The sequence below is a fragment of the Pseudoliparis swirei genome, chromosome 7 (assembly GCF_029220125.1).
Source record: "Pseudoliparis swirei isolate HS2019 ecotype Mariana Trench chromosome 7, NWPU_hadal_v1, whole genome shotgun sequence".
Classification (NCBI taxonomy): Eukaryota; Metazoa; Chordata; class Actinopteri; order Perciformes; family Liparidae; genus Pseudoliparis; species Pseudoliparis swirei.
Window position 1 is genome coordinate 9,871,415 of NC_079394.1, and position 27,396 is coordinate 9,898,810.

General features: G+C 44.8%; 1 protein-coding gene across 4 annotated transcripts in view; it reads left to right on the plus strand.

Moving 5' to 3' along the window:
* The first annotated feature begins 206 nt into the window (after positions 1 to 206).
* sema4c (sema domain, immunoglobulin domain (Ig), transmembrane domain (TM) and short cytoplasmic domain, (semaphorin) 4C) overlaps positions 207 to 27,396 on the plus strand; it is an 85,887-nt gene continuing 58,697 nt past the window's right edge. The window contains exons 1-2 of one of the 4 annotated variants that reach the window (XM_056419237.1): positions 207 to 503; positions 25,814 to 25,941. The gene's annotated coding sequence lies outside the window, so the exon portion shown is untranslated. Of the gene's footprint in view, positions 504 to 19,032; positions 19,295 to 25,813; positions 25,942 to 27,396 lie in introns of those variants that run through there. The other 3 variants (XM_056419236.1, XM_056419238.1, XM_056419239.1) reach the window with 3 other exon arrangements.

The following is a 27,396-nucleotide window of genomic DNA, read 5'->3' on the forward strand; positions in this document are numbered from 1 at the left end:
CTCATCTAGCTGGTCCCAGAGAGTGTATTCAATTCACGTTTTCTTTTATTTCTTCCCCCTTTTTTCTCCTCCTCCTCCTCCTCCTCCTCCTCCTCCTCCTCCTCCTCCTCCTCCCCTGGTTTCATGTTACAAAGCCCTGGGAGGGAGTTGCGTGGAGAGCCCGTTCCTCTGTGTAGAAAAACTGAATGACAGGATCATATGGCTCGATTTGCTTTCTAGTCCAACCATTTGAAAAATAAAATAAGAGGAAATAAGAAGAGAACAACCGCGCGGGCGATTTCATCTGAAATTGATGAGGATGTGGAATAAGTCGTAACTCAAATTCAGAAAAAAAACAAATCCGAGATAACGGAAAAGGAGAGCGACGGGGTGGGGGTGAGAGAGAGAGAAAGAAAGAGCGAGAGAGAGCGCGAGAGAACGGGATACTGGATCAGTCGTCAAGAGAAAGACGGAGAGGAGAAAAGCGCAGGACGCATTCATTTAATCATCACCGCCATCACAAGGTAAGTTCTCTATTTGGTCGTAATGGTGGTTGCAGTTGCTGAAAGTCGGCTATAAACGAAGAAAACATCTCGATCCGGAGTCTCCGGATCTCCAACTGTTGCCATGAAGCCTCCTTTTTTTCTTCTTGGGAACAGGACGCGGTCGGATACAACGCGACGTCTCAACGGGTCGTCTCCCGGTTGTCGGTTTTGTGCGTTTTTTGGGGCTCAATGCGGTGCAACTTTATCCCTGGTTTTCGGGCGGCGTGTCAACACAGCGCACTGCGGCCAGGAGCCGCTGGAAGAGAATCAACTCTGTCGTCTGTTTATCTCCAGCTCCACAATCACAGCCCCGGCAATAAACTATAAGGAACAACAATCCCACGTATCAGTACCGTGTGTGCGCGCTTTACATGCCCGTGTGTGTGTGAGCCACTCCAAGCGGGGAAGCCCTCTTCATGATGTGCATGCGTTACTTCCATGTCTGGTGCGTGTGTGCTGCTGAACTTTGAGGAACCTTTTTATGAGCTTGTCGGTATCTTTTCATCTTCGATGGCATCGATGTCATATTTCTAGACAGATTTACTCTGAGACCTGTGTCGGCTGCCGGAAGAGAGAAGTGTGTAGTTCATAGAGATGTAACAGATGTTGTGTCAAAATATGAAGTATAATATGCTCACATAGGTTGTAGACAGACTGTTACTAAAAACATAAATATATATTGTAATGGTTCATAGTTGTAGTATATTTATTTCCCCCTTACTCAGCACTTACGGTGACAATATCCCACTAACTTGAGATATTATGTTGAAGTGATTTTTGCCACATCCCCCCCCCCAACCCATCTCTGATTTCTTCCCATAATGAACTAAGTATTAGCTTCAGTTGAGTGATTATTGTAATTACTAAGGAGGGGTAGGAAGAGGAAGTGTATGAGGGAAGGCGTCCACACTGGACAGTGAGCGTGTATGTGTGTGTGTGTGTGTGTGAGAGTAAAAAGGTGTGGTGGTTTAGGAGAAGGAGTGGGGGGTCCTTGTCTTCATGTTTTACAAGCTGGATGGTGCCACTGCCAGTTAACGCACAGACTGCACTGAGGAGTGTGGCCCTTCAAAATAAAGACAGTCGGAGGTTGTGGGAGAAGTTATTGGAGTCATGTTATTGCCATGTGGGATATGGCAGATGACTTTATACGAGCGCTTGAGGACCCACACACTGCTTCGTTGTTTGTGCTATTTTCTCATCAAAGATTGTTGTGTCTCTTTATTAAAAGGTTTGTGGGCAGATAGTTTGGTGTGTTTGTGTAAGTCCCCGTGTCATTTGCAGAGAGTTAATGTAAGCAATATAACGTGTAGTATTCAGCGCGTGGGGCGCACGTTGGCATTTGCAGTTTAGAGGGATGTAGGGAGGATAATCCGACAAAAGTTCACCTTTTTAGTTTGTAAAATGAAATTCACAAACCTTTAAGAATGAACGTAATCTGTCAAATAAATACACTGAGAAGATTGTACAACACTGGTAGTCTAGTTGGGTTGTTAAAACATTCATCCTGACATCTGCATTATTCCCAGGCGGGTAAAAAAGCCTTGGAAATCCAGTTTTATCCAGGGCAGTAGCAACAAAGACACACACACACACATACACACACACACATCACGCAACCCTCTGGCCCCAGATGTTAATGCCTCCATTGAGAGAGCCACAGGACTCCTGCCGACTCGATCGCTTCATTGTCTGTCCGCTTCATTGTCGGACAGACAATGGACTCCACATCCTGACAGCCAGCCTCCTTCCCATCTTCCCTCACACACTTCTCATGCTCCTCACTCACACACACACACACACACACACACACACAATTAAACAGCACTCAGTCAAGAAGACAAAGGGCCATACATGTTAACAGCCATGCCTATACAGCCGGATTTAGGCATACACGTGTCCAGATTCACATTAAACAGTCTCATATAAAGACTTTGACATGTTAGACAACTCTGTTATGTACAGCATGTGCGTGTGTATTGTTGTGTGCTCCTCTGGGTGTTGTGTTGGACATGTGTTCTTGCTGCCGTTCACTTGCCACAGGCCTCCAACAAACGACTACTTTCATAAAAGACTAATCTGCTGGGGTGGTTTTCTCCAGCGAGCAATGTTTTGTCGATTAAATGTAAAATAGAAAAAAGAAAAATCAAAGTTCCAGGAGACAAAAGTTCACATACAAAACAGAAAAGCTTCACATCCTTTTACATCATTTGAGAAGCTGCGGAAAACATTTAGTTGAGTCAAAGGATGAATCAGTCCTCAAAATAGTTGCCGATTAATCAAAGAATCAACCCATTACTTGAGCTCAGCTTCACTATCTTCGTTTATGTGTTTGCCAATGTGTCTGCATTCATGCACGAATGTGACATAAGCTCTGTTTATGACGCCAAAGGGCCAGCATTGCATCACAGCCGTTACGTCGTCAATGCACCAGATGTCTGCTGCCTGAGTGAGTGTGTGTCAATTCAATTCAATTCAGTTTATTTGTATAGCCCAATTTCACAAATTACAAATTTGTCTCGGAGTGCTTTACAATCTGTACACAAAGACATCCCTGCCCCAAAACCTCACATCGGATCAGGAAAAACTCCCAAATAACCCTGTGTGTGTGTGTGTGTTTAATTGCCATCCCTGTGTCACATGCATCGCATCAGTGCAACAGATACTGTCGCTCACATGGCGTGCAGCTGAACGCACATTAAACCCCCGTGATAACTCGCTGATTCCTGATCATTTAGACACAATAGCTTTGCTTGCAGAAACTCACGCGCAGGCCATTCAGGCCGTGTTCATGCCTGGTGTTGTGGGAGCGAATCTGAATTTGCTAACAATCACGTATTTCTTATGGTGGGAGAGGTTTCTTCTTTCTTCACATCCTCCGCAGAGCAACAGTTGATGTGCCAGCTTCCCACAGTGAGCTTTCTTTCCCTTCAAAAAGTCATTTTTCTTTCAGCAATGATTTAATTCCTTTTCTATCTGCCCTTCTCTCCTTTCAAAACTCTCTCTCTTTTTTTCTTTCTTTTTGCTGTTTCTAACTGGCCCGTGTTTCCTGCTGAGTTGTAGGGAGTGCACATCTCCGGCCATGCCCTCTCTGACGCTGCATGAACAGAATCGCCCCTACTGGGTTGTTTTAATGCTTCACAGTACGTGCGTGTTTGTTTGTCTGAGTGTGAGTGTGAGTGTGTGTGTGTGTTTAAAATGTGTGTTTGTGTTCAACAGAGATATAGTTCATGGCAGGCCAGATGCAAGGTCTGGACAGCAGAAGCAGATGGGTCGTGTGTGTGTGTGAGTGTGAGGGTGTGTGTGTGTCTGAGGCTGGTTTGTGTGTGATATTGTGTGTGTGTATCTGAGTGTGAGGCTGTGTTGTGTGTGTGTGTGAGGCTGGTTTGTATGGGTGTGTGTGTGTGTTTGCATGTGATTGTGTGTGTGTGTGTGTGTGTGTACTGGAGTGAAACAGGCGGGAGGCGGGGCTTTGCAGGACAGGCTGATGTTTAGAGAAGAAGGAAGGGAAGAAGCTTGTTTACAAGACCATCATGGTAAATGGGCTTTGGCAGGGTAGAGGGTCAAAGTGATATAAACCTTATGTTTTCATGCTTCCTCTGTGTATGTGAATGTACTATTATTAATATTCGTTAATTATCAAGGAGCCATAGAGACAAGGTTGTGTGTGTGTGTGTGTGGGAGAGAGAAGGTGTGATATGTGCACAGCTGTGATCAAAAGAAGTCACTGTGACACAAGAATATAAAAGTCTTGTTCGCTCAATTGCATTCACACACCAACATGAAGGATTTTCACACATTAGCATGACACTGGCATGTTGATCATTTTGCGTCTTCTGTAATTAATTACCGGTATCAACTGGTTTCGGTCATGAAGACCAAAAACCATGAATCTTGTTGCATCTCCTCAAACTAAGATGTTGCCTCTCGGTGTTTTGTCCTTATTTCTGCGACTCCCTTGCTTTCGCAAAAGAGGACCATATTTTATCGCAAGCCAATCCGTGGGGGGGGAAGAGAAAGTCGCTAAAATGGAGTGTTTACAGGAGGAGATTACAATAATATTCAGACAGTATGAGCCTGAAAATCATCATAATGTGTCCCATTTAATCATCTGATTTCATGATTCTGGTATCGTTGGGGAAGTGTTCTTCTCTAGCATTAACCGTGTAGTAACTAGTCCTACGTGTCGCAGTGACCCCCCCCCCCCCACCCCAGAATCCATGGTTATGATGTGTAGTGTTGTTCCATGTGACTGCAAACGGTATGAAGGACATGGCAATCGTCCAAATGCAGTTATCGTACAAACACTTCTCAAAAATAAAGTACTTTTTGTTGTTGTTATTTAATACTTCACGGAGCTGTCTAAACACCACCTGCAATTCATTTGAATGCTTCTCAGCTGTAGCGCCTCGTCTCCTGGGACTAAAGTCGTACATTAGGTGTTAAAAACCTGCTCAGAATCTGCAGATGGAATTGTGACGTAACTTATGACACAGCAGTGTTTCTGCATCCGATTTTGTTGTTGTATTTCCCGGGCATTTCCTTTTTCTCTGCATGTGTTGTGAAATGTCCCAATTAGTTTGTTCTACTTCTTATCAATGCGCCATAAGTACCGTCAAAGTGTTGATGTTCGCTCGTGCCTCTTTACCCGTAGTGCCTCCAGCCCTTCCAGCTCCTCTTGGCTCAGTTGTTAACCAATGTCTCAAAGTTGACGCAGCTACGTATAATTTATTGATGTTAAAATGCTCCAGAAGGCCCTACTAATAGAGAACACAAACAAGTCAAAGCACGTACACACACACACACACACACACACACACACACACACACATCAAACACACCACACTGCTCAACCTCCAGCCCCTCTCCGTGGCTTTAAAGCCTGTTGAGAAGTTTCCATCAGACATTGAAAATGGATCCGTAGGTTTTCGGCAGCGGCTGTGATCGCCGTTGTTCCGAGACGAGAAGCGTTTTGCTCCTTTGCGACTTAGCCCTTCCGTCTGAGCTCGGTCTCTCTTTCACCCTCTGCCTCTCTCGCCCACTTATGCACACTTTCTTTTTCTTCTCTCTTTCCCCTTTTTCTTCTCTCTCACTCCTTTGGGCTCCATTCGAGTAGCATACTGAGGTCATTTTTTGCGTTGCCAAAGTATATTACCACTTATATAGCTCAACTTCAATTGAACAAACAAGTCCATATTCAGCCCATTGTGTATAAAGACTCTGCTCGGGTAGAGAAAAGCAGTACACATTAGTCATGTCAGTACCCCGAATGCCTCGTAGAAGCCTCTCTGGATCTTCCTCTCAAAATCAATTCAGTTAAATTAAGTCATATTGGCATCATCGTCAAAAAATTTACAATTTAGCAAAAAAGGAAGCAATATTTCGAGAATAATGGAACACAAGGCAATTATAAATATGTGCCACTCTCCATGAATGATACAGCCTCCCTTTGGGGCAATCAATAAATAAAAGAACCCTAAGGGAGGAAAAGTGTGTCCGGTAAAGTCGGACTGGTGGAGAATTCGATATGGTGCGCATACGAATGAGGCAAGTACAGCTGGATGCACCAAATATGTTCACTCTTGAAATGCAGGAAGTTGTGTTTATCGAAGCTTTTCATTCTGATCTCTTATTTACCCCCTTTTCCGGCTGATCAATTTAATTAAAATATAAAAAGTCAAAATCTTGCCAGTAAGTGTGGAGTGGTCAGTGGGGCCATTACATGTGGAGAGTGGATGCAGATCCTGAGGCAAAATGACCACTCCTGCTTTGGTGAAGGCATGACCCGCCCTACTCTGTCTCTGGTTTGCTCACACTCATTGCCTTCGTCGATTGGATTGGTTGGTTTGAGGCATGAGGATTGAGATCGGTAAGGATTAGTATTGGGGGTCAAACTATCAGGGTAAACCAATCACAGGCCAGTTCACAGGGCAGTTCCTGCCTTCGCCATGTGGGACTCGTAACACTGCCCTCTGATCCCTTGAACCATTCCACTGCTCATTTTAGCCTTGCACTACCAGTACACACAGAAATGGACGCAGCTCTGGCCATCCTGCTACATGGTTGTGAATGGGGAAAATCCATTCTACTCCTTTTCTATATCTTTTGTCAGAATGCAGTGGTGAGACACATCCCCCAAATCTAATCACTGTTGTCTGAAATAAATGAAGGAACATGTGACATGACATCAAGGTCTTTTCTCTCTATCTGACTTTATTGGCCCCTGGAGGTCTGGAGAAGAAGCCGCCTGGCTCGTGTCCTCTGCATTATTTATGAGTGGTTGAATGTGGTGTAGGAGAGTTCTGACCTGCTTGTGTGTTACCAGCTGACCACTGTAAGCCATCTGCTGTCCGCCGGCGTCTCTCTCTCTCTCTCTCTCTATGTGTTGATCGGTTTTCCATGTAGGCTTCTATCATTAAATGGGTTTCCATCCAGGGGTTTATGGGAAATTAGAGCGATTTAAATGGATTGTTTTGTCTACTCGTGATTGAGCTGGGTTTAGTGAAAACAATGTCCGAGAAATTGATGAAAATTCTGTATTTCAATGAATATGAACATACAGCAGGTTTGACAGTGAGCATTTGTAAAGGAGGTTTTCATCTGGGGAAACTGTTGTAAAGCTAAGCGAACCCACCTCCCGGCTCCACGTACACATTTAGCACTCGTTATAGGAGCAGAGTGGTATCGGTCTCTCTGCACAAAGGAAGTTCAACATGTTTCCCAGAATTTTGAACTATTCCTCTAATGAGTTTCCATTACAACGTTTCATCTGTACAGCACGATCCATCCTTTGAGAGCATCTTTGGCCATGCAGTGTGTTTTGATCTTTTAATGGAGTCAAAGGCAGACTCGGGGAGAGAAGTCATCATTTGATCATAGAAATTATATTTGATACTTGTTCAGTTATTTCCTCTTCAGATAGCAGCTGCACTCTTCGTTCCGTTTCATCCAGCCCATCCTGCTGTAGCCCAATTGTAACGCTGGATAGGAATCGAGATGTTCATATGCTGGGCCAAAAAACCCTTTGTCAGCGAGCCAACTGTGTTTCGGGGGCACTGTGTAAGGTATCTAGAATGTTTTCTGAGGCCCCCGATGCGCTTCTTTTTCGTCGGTTGCTTGTTGTTGTTTTGTTTGTCCTGACTCAGCAGATGTTTTCTGGTTCGGTCGTCTGCACTGTGTTTTGTGTACACAGGACCGCCGGAATTGTTCTCTTTTTTTTTGTTATTCTGGTTTTGGTGAAACGTCAAAGCTGTTTGGACCCAGTTTGAATGCAGAGGTTACTATTGTTTACCGTCAGTGGCAACAATGATGTGTGTGTGTGTGGCTCTTCCTTCTTGCTGTTTTCATGCATTGTTTACTGGGTGCATGCAAATGAGTATGAATACCCAACGAAAGATAACAGTAAAAAATAGCGGCTCGTGGACTGGATATCTGCAAATCAAATGAGTGTGTGTGTGCGAGTTTGATGCAGATGCAGTGGGCTTTATGGGTTATGTAGGCCCCTCCCCCTTGCTAACCAGAGCATGGTAGGCTAGTTTGTTTTTATGACAGCCTTTTTTTGGCATTGTTCTGGTCCGATAGAGCTCGCCCTCCCTACCGTGGGACTGGCCTTTAGTGGGCAGGAAGTGCCGGGAGAGCCCAGCTTGAGCCCACACACACACACACACACACACACCACACTGTATTGCAGACTCCAGCACGTCCAGCCCCTCCAAAGCTATCGCCCCACACTCACACATAAAGTTTTGAAAGGACAATAAAAAGTTGCCCTGTGGCTCGCAGGCTGGTAAGCTGCAGCTTATCCAGGAAGGAGCTGTGGCCCGTCTAATGGCTCTCTCCAGGGTAGGCACTCCAGAGGGGCCCTAGCAGGCTTATCGGAAGCAGGAGGACCCCTACATGGCCGCTCTTTTAGAGCTCGGCTGAGCTAGCATTTGGGAGTAGCTTAGCTACTTAGCTGTCGGGAGACTGAGAGCTCCTCTTGCTGTGTGTCTCGTGTTATCCTGGCCCCTTGTTAGTCGTTAGCCCTCCTCAATGAAAACGTAGATGTTCACCCAGTGTAGCACCTCTAATTGGAAATGTAAAGTTAACTTAGCGTTGCGCTTCCTAATGGAAACTCGGCCCATCAAGTCTACGTTACCCTTTTCTGTTGAACAATCGATGTTAGACTTGTGTTGCTTTTATGACCAAGTAGCCTAAGTATTTCTCTCCAGCACCATGGGTCCCTTTTGGCAAGTGTGAAGAGGAAGCCGGACAGTGTGTGAAATAAGGTTCCACTGGAGGTGGCTCAGTAAAGACCCAGTGTGATTTGTAGAAAACCATTGAAAGTGCAATGAAGAGGAGAGAGACACCCTTTTCCCTGAGCAATCACATGTTGCCTCGTGGATCCTTTTTGAGTCACTGCTCCTTTTCTTCATATGCAGCATTTATAGCAGCCGCTAACTGTGCCGCACAAGGGTACTCGTTTCCTTTTCGGTTGCTTCCTATGAGAGACCTTTTTTGTGTGTGCCTGCAACGAAAAGTAAAAAACAGCCAGCACCGGATCAGGCCTGAACATCCTGAACCTGCAGGTAGTTTATGTTGACAAAGCCACCTACCCACCTAGGCTTTGCATATTGCCCACGATAGATGTGATGAAGTCATGCAGACAACAGGAATACCTCATCTAGTCAACACTCAGAGGGGAAGATCACACTTTGATCCTGATACAAACGGCATCGTTATACCCAGCGGTGCTCTAATGTCACTGACATGATGGCTGCAAGGTAAAAAGCACTGCGAGCTGCACAGACTGCCTTCAAAGTGGGAGCTGCCAGTCCAACCAGAGCCTTCTGCTGGGGGCCACTGAGCAGCTCCAATGGGGCAATTTGGGGTAAAACCTCAAATCGCCAATTTCCATTTGGTGGTCTGTTTAAACAAATTGAGAATTGCAATAAATATGTGGACATGAAGTTTGCAAAAAGGTATTGGATTGTTGGACTTTTAAGATTGTCATTTTATCCACTGCCAGGAGAGCTTTTTTTAGCCTTAAAATCTCTCCATCTTGAAAAATATGACATGTTCATACAACTTGTCAATACTGTCAGTCTGTGAGAGTTCTTCATGGTGTCAGCCTTCTTTGCTTAATTGCTCAAATGTTCTTCAACAATGTTGGGAGTCAGAATGTCGTTTGGCTTTGCTGTCGACTTCCCGACTCAAATATATAAATATATACTCACCAAGCACTCAACAGATGATTTACTGTGGAGGCAGATGCTCTTAGACATCCAACGTGCATCAATAAATACTACGCAGCAGTAAATGTCGTCGCAGGGAGATCAAAACCAAGGGTTGTTTGTTTTCAACGTATTTTTTAGTTGAGGCGGATCCGCAGAATGTGTTCACCGTTGCGACAACCAGCCGCCCTCGTTAGTCTCCCGGTCTGTAGACCGCGATGGAAATACAAAACAGTGGAATGAAGGAACCTTTTAGTTCTCTGATATGTAGACCAGGGCCTGAAATCCTTGGAGTAAATGCAGCAAGAGAGAGACAGAGCCTGTGTTTGCCCCCTCAGCCACCCCTATCCTCCTCCAGACTCACCTTTGACCCCAGGCCGGCTGTACTCCCCCCTCTCATGCGGCTCTTTTCCAGGCCACTGCTCTCTGCATGATGTCTGGCTGTCTGAAGAGAGGATTGGCAAGAGAAAGGGGGAAAAAATACAGAATTGATCAATAGATGAGGCCACAATAATATGACAGAAAGGAGGAGAAAGATGGGCTATGAGAAGGGCTGGCGAGAGGGGAAAAATAGAGAGAACAAATGGGTTGCCAGGTTTGGTCCACTCTTTGAGAGAGAGAGATCAGATTGGAACGGGAGAAAAAGTCAGCCTGCCCGGACAACAGCCCTGAGAAACCAAGATAAGAGTCGACCGGCAGTCAACAATTACAATGTCAATTTCCAACCTGGCTTTCACCTTCTTCTCTCTCTCTTTCATCTTTCTCACTTTTATTCACTTTTCTCCCCTTTAGTCTCCACTGCTGTGCGCCCGCTGTATTTTTGTAATAGACCTCTCCACATGGCGCCTGTTACACTCACACGCTTCCACATGTACTGTATAAGCTCCATGGTTTTTAAGCATAAATTAGGCGAGCATATCTCGTAGTTTGATGGGAAAATGGTCCCTTCAACAGAAAAAAAGCATTTTAGAGACGGAATTATAACCCGTTTTAACTTCCTAACAATAGCTCAACATTTTTTTTTTTTTTTACTGTGGTATCAAATTGGTTATCAAGAAATCATGGAATCTCTCAGGAGTTATAGACGCCTACATTTCTGCAATCAGGACTTCCCTACCCGAGACAATTGTTGCTTGATACTTTCACTCAAGGATCTAAAAAAACAAGAAGGATCAAAATACTTATTGTTTTCCCTTCTCAGACTCTCAAACACACTTGTGGTGTTCAACAATGCAGACAGCAGACAAATATGGAAGGCCACTTGCATTTTCTCACAAACACTTACCTGTACTCACACATTCACACATTAAGTGCCGAATCGACGCATTTCATCGGCACACACACTTACAGTACACTCACATCGTCTCCATCGTCTCTCTCATGCTGGCGGCATATGGAACAGTTTATCTTGCAGAATTTTTCTTTTTTCCGTACCTATTAGGCAAAGTCTTTTTTTAGGAACACCGGGGAGCAGAGAAAGACAAACTCTTTATTATGATTTTTTCGCCTGAGGTAAGACCAGCCACGGAGTACAGACACACACACACGCACACACACACACACACACAAACTAAATGTAAGCCCCCCTCTGCTTCTACACGTCAAAAAAAATCAATACCACGTCTCTCTTTTTTTTTTAAGCCTGAAAACTAATGGAAAGAGACAGTGGGGGAGTGAGAGTGATGCTTATGAACCCCACCAACACACATACACACTCACTCTCTTTCCATCATGCTCACTTTATCTGCTGATTGTGCTTTTTTCTTCTCTTCCGTCCTTTAGAAAATAGATAGATGGATAGATAGATAGATATAAACAGTTTTTGTCAAATTGAGGCCACTAAGTCTTCCCTTTTTAAAATGCATTGACCATCCATCCTCCGTCTCTCTATCCCTCCATCCATCCTGTCCGCTCATATCTCTGCGGCTGAAAAGCTCTGCTTTGTGTACCAGGATTAAACTCCTCAAATTTGTCTTTCACTCCCTGTGGGAGACGACCATGCGTTTTAATTAATTGATTTTGAAATTAAGTTGGCTGCTCTTTGTGTGTGTTGGGGGGTGTGTGTGTGTGTGTGTGTGATTGTGTGGTTGTGGCAGAGTATTTCTTTCTCTCTCTCCCCAACACTAAGCCAAGCAACCAGCCCCGCCCCTCCACTAACTAGCTGAGTGTGCCTGTATTTATTTATCTGTGCCTTTTGTGATTAGAAGCTGCAGACATGTAAAATACATATTTTTTAGGGGATTATGTTCTGGTCTATTTAAATGTATTTACTCTTTTTCTTTTGAACAGTTTAGAGCTTTAGACATCCTGATGGTTGTATCTCATCCCCTTTAGAAGGAGCCAGACTGCATGTTTCTTAATGCTAAGCTAAGACGATCAATGGCTGACTGTCGACTAGTTCAGCGAGAAAGCAAATACGTGTACCAACATGTCAAACTATACATTACATAATGTGTGTAGGTGGACAGAGACAAAGTGCATGCCTGTGTGCACTTTCCTTAAGTCAGTGCTCAATATTACAGAGTTGGCTGATACTGATGAAAACAACACGATCTTATTGGCAGTCGTGTGAACCCACCCCCTTTTTCATCTGATCACCTATGACCGGAGAGTAGACGATAACTCTCATATTTATGATTTTTTTTTGGACACATTTCCACACGCACGCCACCATTGCTACAGCAACACCAGCACACAGCATGTATCAGTGGGGAAGTCTTTCAGTGTGACTGAAGAAGATACACAACTCGTAATTTGTTATAAATGCAACAAAATGTTTATTTAAATGTTTACCCCTGCAACACATCAGCATCATAATGACACACCATGGCTTTTGTGTTGAATACATGCAACGGCTACAGTTACCGCCGCGGGATTACTGGCGTTGTGAACAGATTCAGACTTGACAAACACTGCTGAGCTGCTGTGATAAATGGTAATCAGAGCCAGCGTGAAAAAAAATCTCTCCTCAGAGTAATCACATGCTTCTACATCTCAACAAACCACTTCACCTGTTGGACCCATTTGTCTTGTTCCCAACCAATACAGACCGAAAACAAAGTAGCTCCTCCAATAAGGCTTTTTACGTACTAATTATTGTTATTAAGATGTAATATCAGTCCTAATGTATGTCCTTCTACAGAGCAGAAGAAGGCTTGAAAACCCCAGAGTGTAAAAGCCTACAACTGAAAGTCCTACTGACTAAACGGCGAACGTGTCAGCTGGTTCCTGGCATCACATCACGATGCATTTATTTAGCGTGAAGCACAAAGTGGCAAATTTAGCAAACCGTTGTAAATGTGCAGAGTGGAACCGAAAAACAACAACAGCAGCCCATTCTGACAACAAAAACACATCTGTAATATAAAATCCCAGGTAGAGCAAGTCATCTGACGTTAGGGATGCGCCCGGTGACCTTTGGCCACGTATGTGTGAGTTTTCACACTCCTTCACAATTATCAGTGTGAGCGTGTGAGGTGCGTGTGAGGTGTGTGTGAGTGTGTGAGCTGTGAGGTGTGTGAGTGTGTGAGCTGTGTGTGAGTTCTCCCCTCTGCAGCTGCATGGACTCCTGCTTTGTTCAGCAGAGCTGTTGCTGAACGTCCCTCACAACAAGCGTCCTCTCTGGAGCTGCGTTTCATGCTGCCTCAGCGCTCAGAGCGTGAAGGCTTGTGTTGCTCATCAGCATTGTGTGCTCTGCGTCAACGTGCTGGTGCTGGATCTGCTGCATGCCGTCAGGCCCTCGTGTCTGTCGCAGTGTGTGTGTGTGTGTGTGTGTGTGTGTCCAACTGTTTCTTTGTGTCTGTGCCAATGCCTTATGTCTCTGAGTCGGTGTGGCTGTTCTTTGTGTCTGCATCTTTGTGTACGTGTGGTAACTTGTGTGCATCTTTACCTGTGTGTGTGTGTGTGTGTGTGTGTGTGTGTGTGTGTATATGAGGGTGTGCCTTTGTCTAAGTGCTTTGTGTCTGTGTCTCCTTTCGTCTTATTAATTATATATATGTGTGTATATATATATACATGCTGTGTGTGTGTGTGTGTGTGTATGTGCGTGTGTGTGTTACCACAGCTGTATGAAAGACAGAGTTCCTGCTAGACTTTATGAACAACATTTACTAGAAACTCTGCTGGGTTTGTCTAAGCTTGGAGATTAAGATGTGCACACACATACACACTCTCATATACACAGGCACACACAATAACGAGTCTGACTCACAAAGGCACCAGGGGTCTGGGATTGGGAAAAGGGAATGTGTGTGTTGTGTGTGTGTGTGAGTGGGGGCGAGCTTTGCAAAATCAACAAACACATGCGCTGTAGCATTCCGACACATTCATACACACTGCGTTCTCACATTTCCTTGTTCTGTCATACATACTGCGTCACACCTCCCACGTGAAAACACACACGTGTTAAATGATCCTAAAAACACGTACACACACACACACACAGGTTGTTTTAAATTAATATGAAAACATAAAATGTTTGCAGTTGTGAATTATGTGTCTATTCTCACCTGAATTGTAGAACTCTACCTCAGTCGGATACCTTTTGTACACACAGAGACACACACACACACACACCAGGGAGTTGTTACTAAACTATGAAGACATCATTGTGTGTGTTTCCTCCCGGGTGCAGTGGCAGTGTGGGGTTGGATTCCTCATCACTCATTTAAATGGAGGGATTGCACAGTGGACACTATTCAGACAGGAGGGAGAAAGACACCTGAACAAGTTAAAGGAATAGTTCAACATTTTGGTTAAAATAAATGACTCCAATGTCATGAACAAACTGATCTCATTCTCGCTAGCATGGCTGAAGTAATAAAACATACATGATCCAACATGTTAATTCTGTTATGAGTATGTTTCAGAGCCAGATGAGTTGTTTTCTTCTGCTTTCAGACTTTATGCGAAACACATCTCAGCTCTAGCCTGGCCCAATATTTTCAAATTTCCTGTTTCATGAAAGGAAGCAAATAAGCGTGTTTCTCCAACTATTTAACTATTTCATTGTAGTAGTGGTAGTTTTCCCATTTGCATCCCTTCATTGTGATAAGCTAACCGTCTCTCGGCTGTTGCTTTGTATTCAGTGTATGGAAATGAAAGTGGTCGTCAATATTTTCACAGCTCTTTGAAAAGAAAGCGAAAAAAAAATGTTTTCCCCAAAATGTCTTATTATTCCTTCAAAGAAAAAAAATGACTGAATTGAGACAGAGTGTGTGTGTGTGGGGGGGGGGGGACAGAGTCCAATAGTCACAGAAAAAGAGAGAAAGTGCCAGACAGACCTGAGAGGAGAAAGAGGGCGGCTGAAAGAATGGAGAAAACTCGAATGGGAGCGAATGAGAGTCGGAGAAATGTCTGAGATGATAAAAGAGAATCAAAAAAAAAGTGAGACAGAGTGATGCAGACAGGAATAGGAAAGCAGCAAATACTGCAGATAAAGCCGACAGAGGCGGGGAGTGCGATCGTTGTCGTCGGCCGCTCTCTGACGTCTGCTCGTTGACCACGGGCCTTCTCTGCACTTCATTCACTGTCGGCCTTTATTTGATTTCTTTGTACCGCTGTCGTTCTCCCCGCCTCCCAGGCACCCTGCCGCTTTTGTTTTTTTTATGACAGCAACCAAAATGGCCTAGTTATTTCCTCTAACCTTGACTTCAAGGGCCAGGGAACGCTCTCTCATTCGTTCTAGAGCTTATTTTGTATCTTTAAAAAAAATATATATATATATATAATAATAATTGACTTTTGCATCTGTTTACCTCATGTGACTTTTTTTTATTTTGGAACATGTTTCCTTTGAGCGTCTCGGTATGTGTGCTAATTTTTAGGCAGTACGATAAACAAAATAAGTAGATGTGTCTGGAATTTGACACATCGCTTTTAAAGACACCGGTATTGCATGCTGCCAGCCTGTGTAAACAGTCAGCCCACCACTGGGTTTGGTTATGGGCAGATGTGGCTCCAATTTGCCCGACTGAAGACATGTTTTCCATCTCAAATTGACTGCTGAGCTTTTGGTTCCAGGGCTGACAGCATGTGTCCGCCACCAGTGAGCTGCGCATTCATTCGGAGGCAGCTTTATTTATGCCGATGTTATTCAAAATGGTCTGCAATTAGTGACAGTTGATGGAAAGTTGAAAAGGCTCCCCGGTGACAAAGCTGCATGTGATGACAGTCTGTATGAATACATTACAGGTTCTAAAAGCAGAGCTTTAGGTTTTTGTTCGAATACTATCAAGCTGGTTTTATTGAGTCTCCATCTGTGATTGTGATGTAGATGAAATATTGATTTTGATCTGCAGCCTGCAGGGAGACTTGCCCTCAGGAGCTTCGAACTCACCTTAAAGAATTTGGCTTGCATGGTTTTTCATTGGATGTCACGTGTACGGTGTAGAGGTAGCTTTAGAGAGTTTTTAACCCCCGACAAGAAGCTTTCACTCCATTTTGTTCTGTATTGATCCACATCTCAATCCTGAATATATACACTACCGTTCAAAAGTTTGGGGTCACTTAGAAATGTCTTTCTTTTTCAAAGAAAAGCACTGTTTTTTCAATAAAGATAACATTAAATTAATCAAAAATACACACTATACATTGTTCATGTGGTAAATTTATATTCACGGTGGAAGTGTCTGGTTTCTAATGAAATATCTCCATAGGTGTATAGAGGCCCATTTCCATCAACTATCACTCCAGTGTTCTAATGGTACATTGTGTTTGCTAATCGCCTTAGAAGACTAATGTCTGATTAGAAAACCCTTGTGCAATTATGCTAGCACAGCTGAAAACAGTTATGCTGGTGATATAAGCTATACAACTGGCCTTCCTTTGAGCTTGAAGTTTGAAGAACAAAATTAATACTTCAAATATTAATCATTATTTCTAACCTTGTCAATGTCTTGACTATATGTTCTATGAAATGTTCAATTCATTTGATAAATAAGTGTGAGTTTTCATGGAAGACACGAAATTGTCTGGGTGACCCCAAACTTTTGAACGGTAGTGTAAGTGCTGACAATCTCAACCTTAAAAAAAAAAATCAAACTCATCACCCTTTATTCACTCTGACTTGAACGACTCCTCACCACATTGCCCGGCGAGCATTCTACCCGCATCGAACGGCCGCCGACCGCCTTCAACGCGCAGCATTGCACTCTGACGCAGTTCCTCACCGCCCATTACCTCACCGTGGAATCCAGTAAGGCGGAATTGGATAAGATGTAAGTGAGCCGGTTTGATGGAGAGCTTCACCTTGTGCTTTAATCTCATGACGAGGAGATGTACTCCTCATTTAGTGAGCCCAATAGAAATGCCTGGTGTCTCATAACTTCTATTTCTGCACCATCATTGAGTTGACATCTATATCTAACATGTAAATATACGCAAGCATTTGGTACAATAGCAAATATATGCTCTCCCTCAAGAGCCTGAGGACACTTCAGAGCTTCTTTTTGTGTCGGCTAACGTCACAAGATGTGGCCCGCGCGGTAGAAACAGTGTTTCATAGGGATGTCCAGCGGCTTCAGAGACCAACACGACGTTAGTGTGTTCAAACCCAGCTGGCCATGTGTGTGTTGGTACCCTCACTGTCTTTGCCATCGCTCCAACCCCAAAAGAAGCACAAATACCGTCGAAAAAACGCTTCGTTGGCGTGGAAAAATAGATCGCCGTTTAACCGATGGTTAAATGCAGCCGAGCCGGAGAGAATGGAGAAATTCACCAGCTGTTCTGCATTTACTGAGCAAGACGATGGACTGAAGGGTGTCACATGTTCTGCTCCTTAGCTTCCTGGAAGAAATGCCACCGAATGTACATCAAGTAATAGATAACTTATTACTACTATTATGATGATTAACGTGTTTCATGGTGGGTTTCATACGAGTGATTAAACAAACATTCACTTCATAGTGTTTGTATTTGTCTGTTTTAGCTCGAGCTTTGCTTGTGTAATTCATTCCTGAGGATGTTCTGAGTCGTTTGTGTCGCGCCTCAGTGACAGCCGCAGCGGCTTGAAGAGGAAAAGAGCGCCACCTACAGAAGCTCGTGGTCCATTTGAACATCGAAGCAAAAGTATCATGCCGGCTCATGATTTCACTGAAGTGGAATCCTTCTGAGGCATTAGGAATGCACGGGAACCCGGATGTGCGTAGATCCAGAAATGTCAAGCTTGTAGAATATAAACATATATAATATATAAATTAGTTAACTTCCGCACACGTAAAGGACAGACTCGGTCCACGGAAAATGATGGTCCCGAAAGAACTAGAGGACGCGGTTAGTGAGAAGGGCGCCCTGCTGCTGCTGCTGCTGCTGCTCGCACAAAAACAGATGCAGATTTGAGCTCCCTACTCCTCTTCTCCTCTTCCTCCGACTCCCTCACACACACTCCACACACACACACCTGTCCTCCTCCCTTAGGCTCGTCTTGTGGAGAACCATCCCTCTCCTCCTGTCAGTGGGAACAAATGAGCAGGGGCATGCTTCTTAGTGTGTCGGTGTGCGTCTCCTCTGGCCTTCCTTTCTTTTGCTTCTCCCCAAAACACATACTCAGAAAGAGGCTCACACACACACTCACACACACACACACACACACACACACACCTGTTCTGCGCTGTTACCCTCTGACAGATCACTGCAATGCCGTGTCTAGGCCATCCTGCACTGTCTGTCTGTGTGTATGTGTGTGTGTTCATGTGTGCGTGTGTGTGTGTGGTTACAGACAACGCTGCCCCCCCCCACACACACACACACACACTGTGTCCATCTGGCAATTGCCATTTCTCAAGGAGCTAAGGGAGGAAGGGAGTTTGGGGTAAAGATGAAGGCTGAGGGCCTTGATGTGGGTGTGTTTGTTGTCAGAGGGTTTATTAATAAAGATGACCACGGCCAGAGCTGAAGGTGTGCGTGTGCTTTTTCCCCTCCTTTTATTTTGTTTTCGTCCTCCCCTCTTTGTGGCTCCTTGATCGAGTCAAATCATTATTATTTTGAGAATAATAATGAAATGTGTATTCATACATGAGTTTCAACGCCTTCTCCTGTCGTTGTCATCTTGTGGCAACAGTCCGAGGTTGTTGCACTCGGTCTGCCCGGGCTCATAATGCGTCTTTGCGTGCATGCAGGTTCATCTGTGTGTATGTGTGTGTGTGTGTGTGTATGTGTGTGTGTGTGTGTGTGTAACAGGGATAATCCGTCTTGATATAACTCCTTTGTGTCCCAGCGTACGTGGGTGTGATTATGTGCTTCATTATGTCGGGCTAAACAGTTTGAGTCCACTGTGTGCGTGTGCCTAGACGTCGGTCACCTGCTGTGTGTGTTACAGAGAAGAGGAAGATGAGTCATTTCCTTCGAGGTGCAGGGTGTTTCTGCCTGTCATCACTCCGAGTATGATTTGGTTAAAGGGTCAGTTCTCTCGCCGTCCTTATCTCTGCTCTCTGCTGCTGCTGTGGCAGGAAGGTTTGTTCAAAGAGCTTCTCTCGACACTCAAGTTGTGATGCGCTTCAGTCGAAAACATGAGGAAAATGAAGCCCCAAAGTATCTGCATGGCCCATGACTGTATCACCGGAGGTAAGGGAGAAAATATGTGCTTGTAATTTCGAGTGAACTGATGCTTAAAAGATAGAATTCGGATGAGTAGAGTTGTGTGAGTATGATACACTGAGTGTGGGGCCGGGTTGGGTTGAGGCAGACGTGGTCAGTAGTGGAAGGTGATGTCAGTTGTTTAGCTGTCGAGATCCCCTTTGTATCGGTCCCCCAAGGCTGTAGCTGCTGCCTTAGCCAGCCCTGCCATGGGCCCCCAGGGGTCCTGGCAGTTACCATGGAGGGGGGAGGGTGGCCCTCCTTTCCGCCCTCTGTCTGCCTCACTGCGATGAACACAGAGGCCATTAGAGACAGGGTCCTCCTGCAGCCTGGGAGAGCCACGTAATGAGATAACGCTTGGAGCTCCCGCTGTTACTGTCAGAAACAAACACACACACACACATGCTCGCGCAGGGGCAGATGCAAGTTAAGCTTCACAAACACGTATACCACCCGATGGAAAATATGCACATGATGGATGAGCACACACACATACACACACAGTAACAGGAGTAGATGCATGCATTGATCCACGCTCACATATATTAACCTTCCTCTCCGTCAATAATCCTCTATTTGCTATTTCAGCTGCGGCTCCAACCCTCAGCCGGTTATATTGTGTTGGGCAGCAGCAGTGAGAGCTAATGAAACAGGATATCCCTGCCTCTGGTGGTTCCACGGGGGAAGAAGAAGAAAAATCACTCCGGCTTTGACCTTGAATGAGAATAATATTGCAGAGTATGCAGAGACAGGCAGTATGTTTACCCGGTTTACTTATTCACTGGCAGGCACCATTGTTCTTCAGGGCCCACGGCAGACCTGAAATACGGCGTACTCCTCCGCGATGGTTCAGGGTCTCCTTCAATGAGACCCTGAACCACAGAAGGTCGGCCGTCTTTGGAGAGTTCGATCACATTAGTCAGGACCAATGCCGAAAAATAGTTTTTCAAGTATACTTTGAATAGATGGATTTTCTTTCTCGTACAGGCCAGAAGGCCTAAGCTGTTGCATAAATAGACGTCAACTTGCATCTAAAAAAGCAAAGAATGTGTATTTTAGGTTTTTGTTATCTGCAGAGATATGGCATCAACGGTGAATGGAGGCTTAAACATTAAGAGATGCTTTTGTGTTCATCCAGGGTCAAGTTCAATTCACAAAAAAGACAGATATACAGTATATATATATATATATTTATATGTTTATAAGTACATTGTTCCCAATAGACGGGGACGCTTGAATCTCCATATTTTAGTGCAAATTTAGCATATTTCGCTAAGTTTAACTTTGTTATTTTTCAACCCAGACCCTATTTTTCCTTGTTGTTGTTGTTGTTGTTGTTGTCTCTACTCGTGGAGACAACAGTTCAGTATTGAGAGCGAGGGCAAAATCCAGAGCAGGGAACAATTTGGATATGATCCCACGAGATGGTTATTGTGACTAACCAAATCTCGCTCGCTCTGAAATCGTGCGACCTCGTCCACATTTTTGAAATTTGATAAATATTCAGCATTGACTTCTGAAATATTTTAGATAAGCCACATTAGGGTTATCTAAAATATTATCTGACATTTCACAAGGTGGAAAAGTCTACTTGTGTTGATACCCGTAAAGAGCATGCTGGGAGAAGAGCAGAGTGAAAGTGGTCCGGTGCGTGGAGCGCTTTCATCAGACGACACCTCAGCAGGATGGATTTGTCCGGCTTTACTCCCTTTATGAGACAAATATTGGGAGAAATCTCCTCACCAGCCTGGGCCTTGTTGTGAAAAGGCCATGGCCCAAGCCAGTGCTTTACCATCACATCCTCTCTCTTATGTAAACAGAGGTCTCTCACACACACACACACACACACACATGCATGCACACGGAGCACTCACCCCACCACCTCATTTTGCAGGGCTTTCCTCTTCTCATGCACACACACCATAAAGCTCAAGAATACTACTAATTTAGTTGAATGAGGTGTCTGATATAGAGTGTGTGTGTGTGTGTGTGTCATGGATGTGACCTTTTCTTCCTCCCTGTGTCTCTTCCTCGGTTTCGCTCACACACCAGGTGCTGCTCAGTGTATTGTGTCCACGGTGGCTCCTGTGTGTTCTGGCTCAGTGGGAGTAATAATCACGGCTCCTCAGCTCAAGCCCAATATCTTTTTGCCAAAAGCATCCAAAGCAGGCAAACACAGGAAATGAATGGATGATAGTGGAAAGGTCCCACTTCACTGAAACAAATATTATACAATCACAATCACTTTATGTACCGACATTAACAAATGCAGAGTTTTTACTTAGTTGTTTTTGGATCTCGCCGCAGAGACAATAGGACTTCAAACCCTCGAGTTGACATTGCCAAACACCCGATGGATGCGTTCTGACCGACTGCAGCGCCAGAGGCTTTGACGGCATCTGTGCCGAGTTCAGAGCTGGCAAAGAGGGCTTTTTCCTCCGGTGCTGATCACGTTAGAGCAGTCGTTAATTATAACTAACGAAAAAGTTTACAGTCCATCTTAAAAAACATCCGTGCAGCCGTTCACCATTTATTTTTATGACGGACAGATATGAGAAGCTTCGAAGGCGATTTAGCAACTCTTCATTTTATTAAATTATTCCTCGTTCTATTCTACAGCCCAATCAATCAGAGGCTATCTGGCAACCCACAAGTGGCTCTTATTATTGGCTTTAAACTAATCTATAGCTTGAGTACATTCTTAATTAAAATTGATAAAGCTATTTATTACAACTTTAAAAAGTGGTATCAAATGCATCATTGATCAAACATCAGCCATCTCTGTTCACATTTAAATAATAATTGTCAAAGCCGCATATCTCCCAAAGCATCCAAAAGGAATGGCCACGCGGAGCCGAAGCAGACCGGAGAAGACGAATGGTGGACCGCCAGCTGAGCATCAGTCACTTCTATCGCACACTGAATAATCGATCTCTCGGTGGAATATGGACGGACGTCTCTCGTGAGGGATCTCGGTGGCAATTGACTCTGTCGGGCCTCGCCGCTGATAATGACCTCAGTAAATGGAGGCCACCTCTAATTTTAGCTCGTAAATCACAGCCAGTGGGTAACAGGCTGCACTTAGAGGGGTCACAGTTTACGACCGAATCACTCGGGACGACCAAGACCGTGAAGTCAGGCGTTGCAGCTTTAAAGGGGTGCTGGTGGTGCTGCTGGTGCTGCTGGTGCTGCTGGTGGTGGTGGTGGAGTGAGAAGAGGTGTGCAGTTGACGTTCATTGAACAGACCTCACTCTGACCTTGGCCAGATGTCCACAGATGGTGTGTCTGAATGTGTGTGTGTGTGTGTGTGTGTGTGTGTGCGTGTATATATGTCTCTCTCTCTCTGTGTGTCGTCAGCCACACTTTCAGAGAGTGCTCGGCTCTAATAGGGACTGGCAGGCATTTTGTTGGGCTTTATTGCCACATTCCTCCTCCAATCCTGCCGCTGATTAGAGCTGCCATTACTGGCACAGTCACACGCACACACACACACACACACACACACACGCACTCTTACGAAGCGAACCCACACACCTTGGCATGCGCTCAAAGCCCGGGCCTTTGCATCTCATTAGCATCCCATTGCGTTTGTCTTGATCAAACGGAGCCCGGAGTTGTGCTCTTGTCGAGGCAGATTGGAGGAAGTGACGGGAACATCGTCACTCCACTTTCATTCTGCTCATCAGGGTGCTGTCGGCTTAGAGAATGTCAAATTTGGTGCAAAGCAATTATAGGCCCGGGCTGTCACAATTGGGCCTGATGGAGAGGGCTACTGCACATCAACACACATTCAGGCACACTGTGCCATGCTCACACACGACGTGGGTATACGGCACATCCACCCACGCACGCGCACACACACACACACACACACACATAACGCATGCATTTACAATAAGCATGCAGGCGATTAGCTCAGAAAGTACAGGTTTAAACTGTTAGTCATTGCTGATTCATAAGCGGCTGGCTGGCTTCCACACAGCCCCTCACTGTGCTGCCTGTCAAACGCACAGGCAGCCAGCAGCTGGAGGCTGTGTGTGTGTATGTGTGTGTGTGGGGGGGGGGTTGCAGGTGTTCTTGAAATCCTGCTTTTTAACCAGACCCTCAACTCCCCCTCCACATTACCCCTCTTCCTCCTTCTCAGCCTTGTTTGTGTTTTTGGAAGTATGTGTGTGCACACTGGTTTGTGTGGCGATCTGCTTGTGTGTGTGTGTGTGTGTGTGTGTGTGTGTGTGTGTGTGTGCGTGTGTGTGTTTGTGTGGAGCCTCGCAGGCTTTTGGCTGCTGTGTTCCCTTGGATGATGCCAATGGAAAGCTGAGGTCTGGATGACTTACTTATTTAGGAAAAATCCACAAGAGATGACCAGTATGCTGCTGTGCTGTCACATAGTTGTGTGTGTGTGTGTGTGGGGGGGGGGGGGGCATCCAGTCCTCTAGATAGCACAGCCAGTGGCCTCAGTAGCAGCAGTATATTTCCTTTCGGTGAGATTGTTTTTCACAGCAGCCTTTAAAGTTCCTTCGCTGAAAGCTTCAGCAGACTCACCGGCGGTTCAGTCCCAAGTGGAGGCGCTCACTGAAGGGTTAAACGCTCCACCAGAAGCAGTTAACTCACACACACACACAAACACACACTCGTACGGGGGGTGACTCACAGACGTGAGGTTTCTCATTAAGTCTAAATTCACTTTCCAGCACATTTAATTAAACTAACTCGATTTTGAAGGAAGGACCTGCCTTCAATTTGATTTTTACGTAACCTTTTTATTTTATTTTGGTCTTTTTTCTTCAGAAAAGCCGGGCCAATGGAAGGTTTTCATATTGTCACTGCCCAGTGATAAAGGATTCATTGATTTATTTAAGGGTTGAGAACATCCGTCTACTCCGGTGGATAAAGAGGCCACTTGACAACCTATTGTGTTGTTTCAATGATGACAACAGGGCTGTTTTAGTTGACATTTTGGTGATACACTGTTTTTATTTAGTTTTCATGTAATAAGGGCATCATGACATTCACATCAATTTGCCAACAGGCCTAAAGTAGAGACACTTTTCAAAGATTTCTGATTTCTATGAGATGCTTTGTGGGGTTTCCCGCGCTCGATCAATAAAGTGTGATGGACGTCGGCGCTCTCGCAGTCGATATAGTGCCGGGCAGTGTGCACACCGTGTAGCAGGGTTTCCAGTGTCTAGTTTATTGACAGCTGGGAATGAACTATGATGGTGTCGGAGGTTTTTTTGTATGCGCCCTGTGTGTAACACTAGCTGGCCCATACGTTACCGACAGTATCTGCTTGGCTCGCGGCGCTCTCATCGCGATTAGTGAGCCATCGATGTTGACATGAATCTACGCCTCTGTACACACACACACACACACACACACATGTATGACCTACACACACAACGGCTGAGACTTGGCAGTTATGTGATCTGCAGTGGGATCCAATGGATGTGAGCAGCCTTAGGGTTCAGGTGTGTATGTGTGTGTGTGTGTGTGTGTGTTGCTTTGCATGCCATAATGCATGTTTCATATGTATTATGACCCAAAACACTAATTATAACCGAAAATCAAGTCAATGTCTGCACCAAATTCGTTGAGCTTTGGCACATGGGTTCATGGGAACACATCTTTAAGGAAACGGCTAGTGCAAAATGGAAGAATCTTTTGTAGTTTGTTGGCTGTTGTTGTGTTGCTTCATCCACTTTTATATAACCTTCCTGTGAAAAGTGCCCCTTCATACTTTGTTCTAGACAAAGTATGAAGGGGCACTCAAACCACTTGCAGAAGTCGTCGAGGACGTGCTAATGCGTCCTGCTGCGTCACTCGCAAGGACGAAACAGGAAGCTACGTCCGCTCTGCTCTCCCTTTGTTCCTCTTTTTTAATCACTGGTTTTGGAAAAGATCAATCAAGACAAGCGTGTCAGACATTTCGTTTCCAAATTGGGAACTCGAGAGAGACACATTTGTTCCACTAGCAGCTTCAACTCAATGCCATCAATCAATTAGCATTTTTTGTATTGATCTATCTAAACGTGTGTCTGTCTATTGTCATCGATCATATTAGCATCCACTCCAGCACTTCTTATTGAAATGAACTAAACCTTTAATGACCCTAAACAACAATTAAAGTGTTAAAATCACAGCTCCCATAGAAATATACCACTTTATTACTTTGGCTCTCTAGCATGTCCCTGTGTGTAGTTCACTGTGTGTGTACATGGAAGCAGCACGTGTGTGTGTGTGTGTGTGTGTGTGTGTGTGTGTGTGTGTGTGTGTGTGTGTGTGTGTGTGTGTGTGTGTGTGTGTGTGTGTGTGTGTGTGTGTGTGTGTGTGTGTGTGTGTGTGTGTGTGTGTGTGTGTGTGTGTGTGCGTGAGCTTCTGAATGTTTACAGGTCTTCTCTGAGGGAGACATTACAATGATTAAAAGCAGCCGTGCCACATACTTGCACACAAACATCCACCCTCGTCACTCATCATGCCTTCTCTTGTTCTCCTCCTCTTCTCCTTTAGCCCGATGTGACCTTCATCTGAGCCAAGTGTCTCGATTCAACGTTCACAAAGACGAGAGGGGGGGGGGAAACAACAACAACCACTGAAAGGGAGAACAAGAAGGCGCGCAAGGGAGGAGAAGAAAACAAGTAAGGAAGAGAAATCAGAAGACGGGGTGGAGAAAAACAGCAGCATCTTTTCTGGATCCTCTGAAACCTTCCTGGTAGTGTGGATGAAAAGAGGAGAACAGAGAAAACACAGGAGGAAAGGGGGAGCGCTGTAAAATGAGGGAATAATACAAAAATAAAGGGGAAATTAGAAGGGAAAAGAAAAGAAAGACATGCAGGAGAGGGGGGGGGTGATCGTTTTTCAAAAACAGGATGAGGGAATTACAGGCATTTTCAGGTACTCCTTGAAAATAAATGAGACACCAGCAAGACAAAGGGAAAGCAGCGGAGAGCTCGAGCCGGGAGATAAGGAGAAAGCTAACAAAGAGTTGAATTTGAGTAGGATATTGGATTTCAGATTTCGGGGCATTTTCCTTCAGAAAGATGCTGAAAGTTGTGCGTTAGAGAGTGTGTATCTGTGTGAGTGGGGGTGTGGGATGCTCGCACCTCATCCTCTTCCGCTTGTATGTGCGAGTGAAGGTGAGGCGGCCATATTTCGCCGACGGGGTAAAAATTGAAAACAAGGAAGAAAGGGAAGAGAAGCTTTTGGATTGCAGCGTTGCCAGTAGCTACGACCATGCACAGAATTTAAAGTTTAGGTTTACTGAAAATACATTTCACGATTTGTGTTACTTGAACAAAGTCGATAGTTTTGGACTCACATGCATCAAACTATCGAATGTATTTTCCACTTTATCTATTTGTATCTAGATTTAACATTTGAAAAGGTATAAAGCTAGATATCACTCATGAAAGTAAGGCAATGAAGGGTTTTCTTTGATTACAATGCTTTAGAAAAAGAAAAAAGCTTAATTGCCTTATTTTTTCCATTTTCAAGCCAGTTTCAATTTCAATCCATGATTTAAAAAGTGTGGAAGCGTTGAGACGAATCCATGCGGCTACCAGCAGAGCACTATGGGGACACCAGAGGACATCCAATCTGATCACTTGTAAATAACAGTGAACCAATCGCCATACAGTCGGGGGTTGTCCTCCATTGCAGGGGTCCCCAACCCCCGGGCCGCGGCCCGGTACCGGTCCACGGCTTGGTTGGAACCGGGCCGCGGAAAAAAAGTTGTAATTTTTTTTTTTTTATCAGTCGGAAAAATATATTATTTTGAAAAAGGACCGGATACACCCGTGTGTACGTCTGAGCCGAGTTCAGGAGTCTTAAAGTTCGGGTTTATCGCTGCAGGCGAGTCTCACGCGCCGAACCCTCTGCTGGCGGCACAGTGACAAAGAATCTTCAAACATATTCAACCTGCTCAATGAATTCTGTCACTTCAGGGAAATGACAACTGTTTTCAAGTTGGCCGATAAAGTCGCTGCTGTGTGGACGAGTGAACAGCGGAATATTCTACATGTTTCAGACGTTGACCGGGTGGAAGAGGCTTTTCAAAGAGTTTGAGCGGTACTCCAACCACAAAAAACCCGACT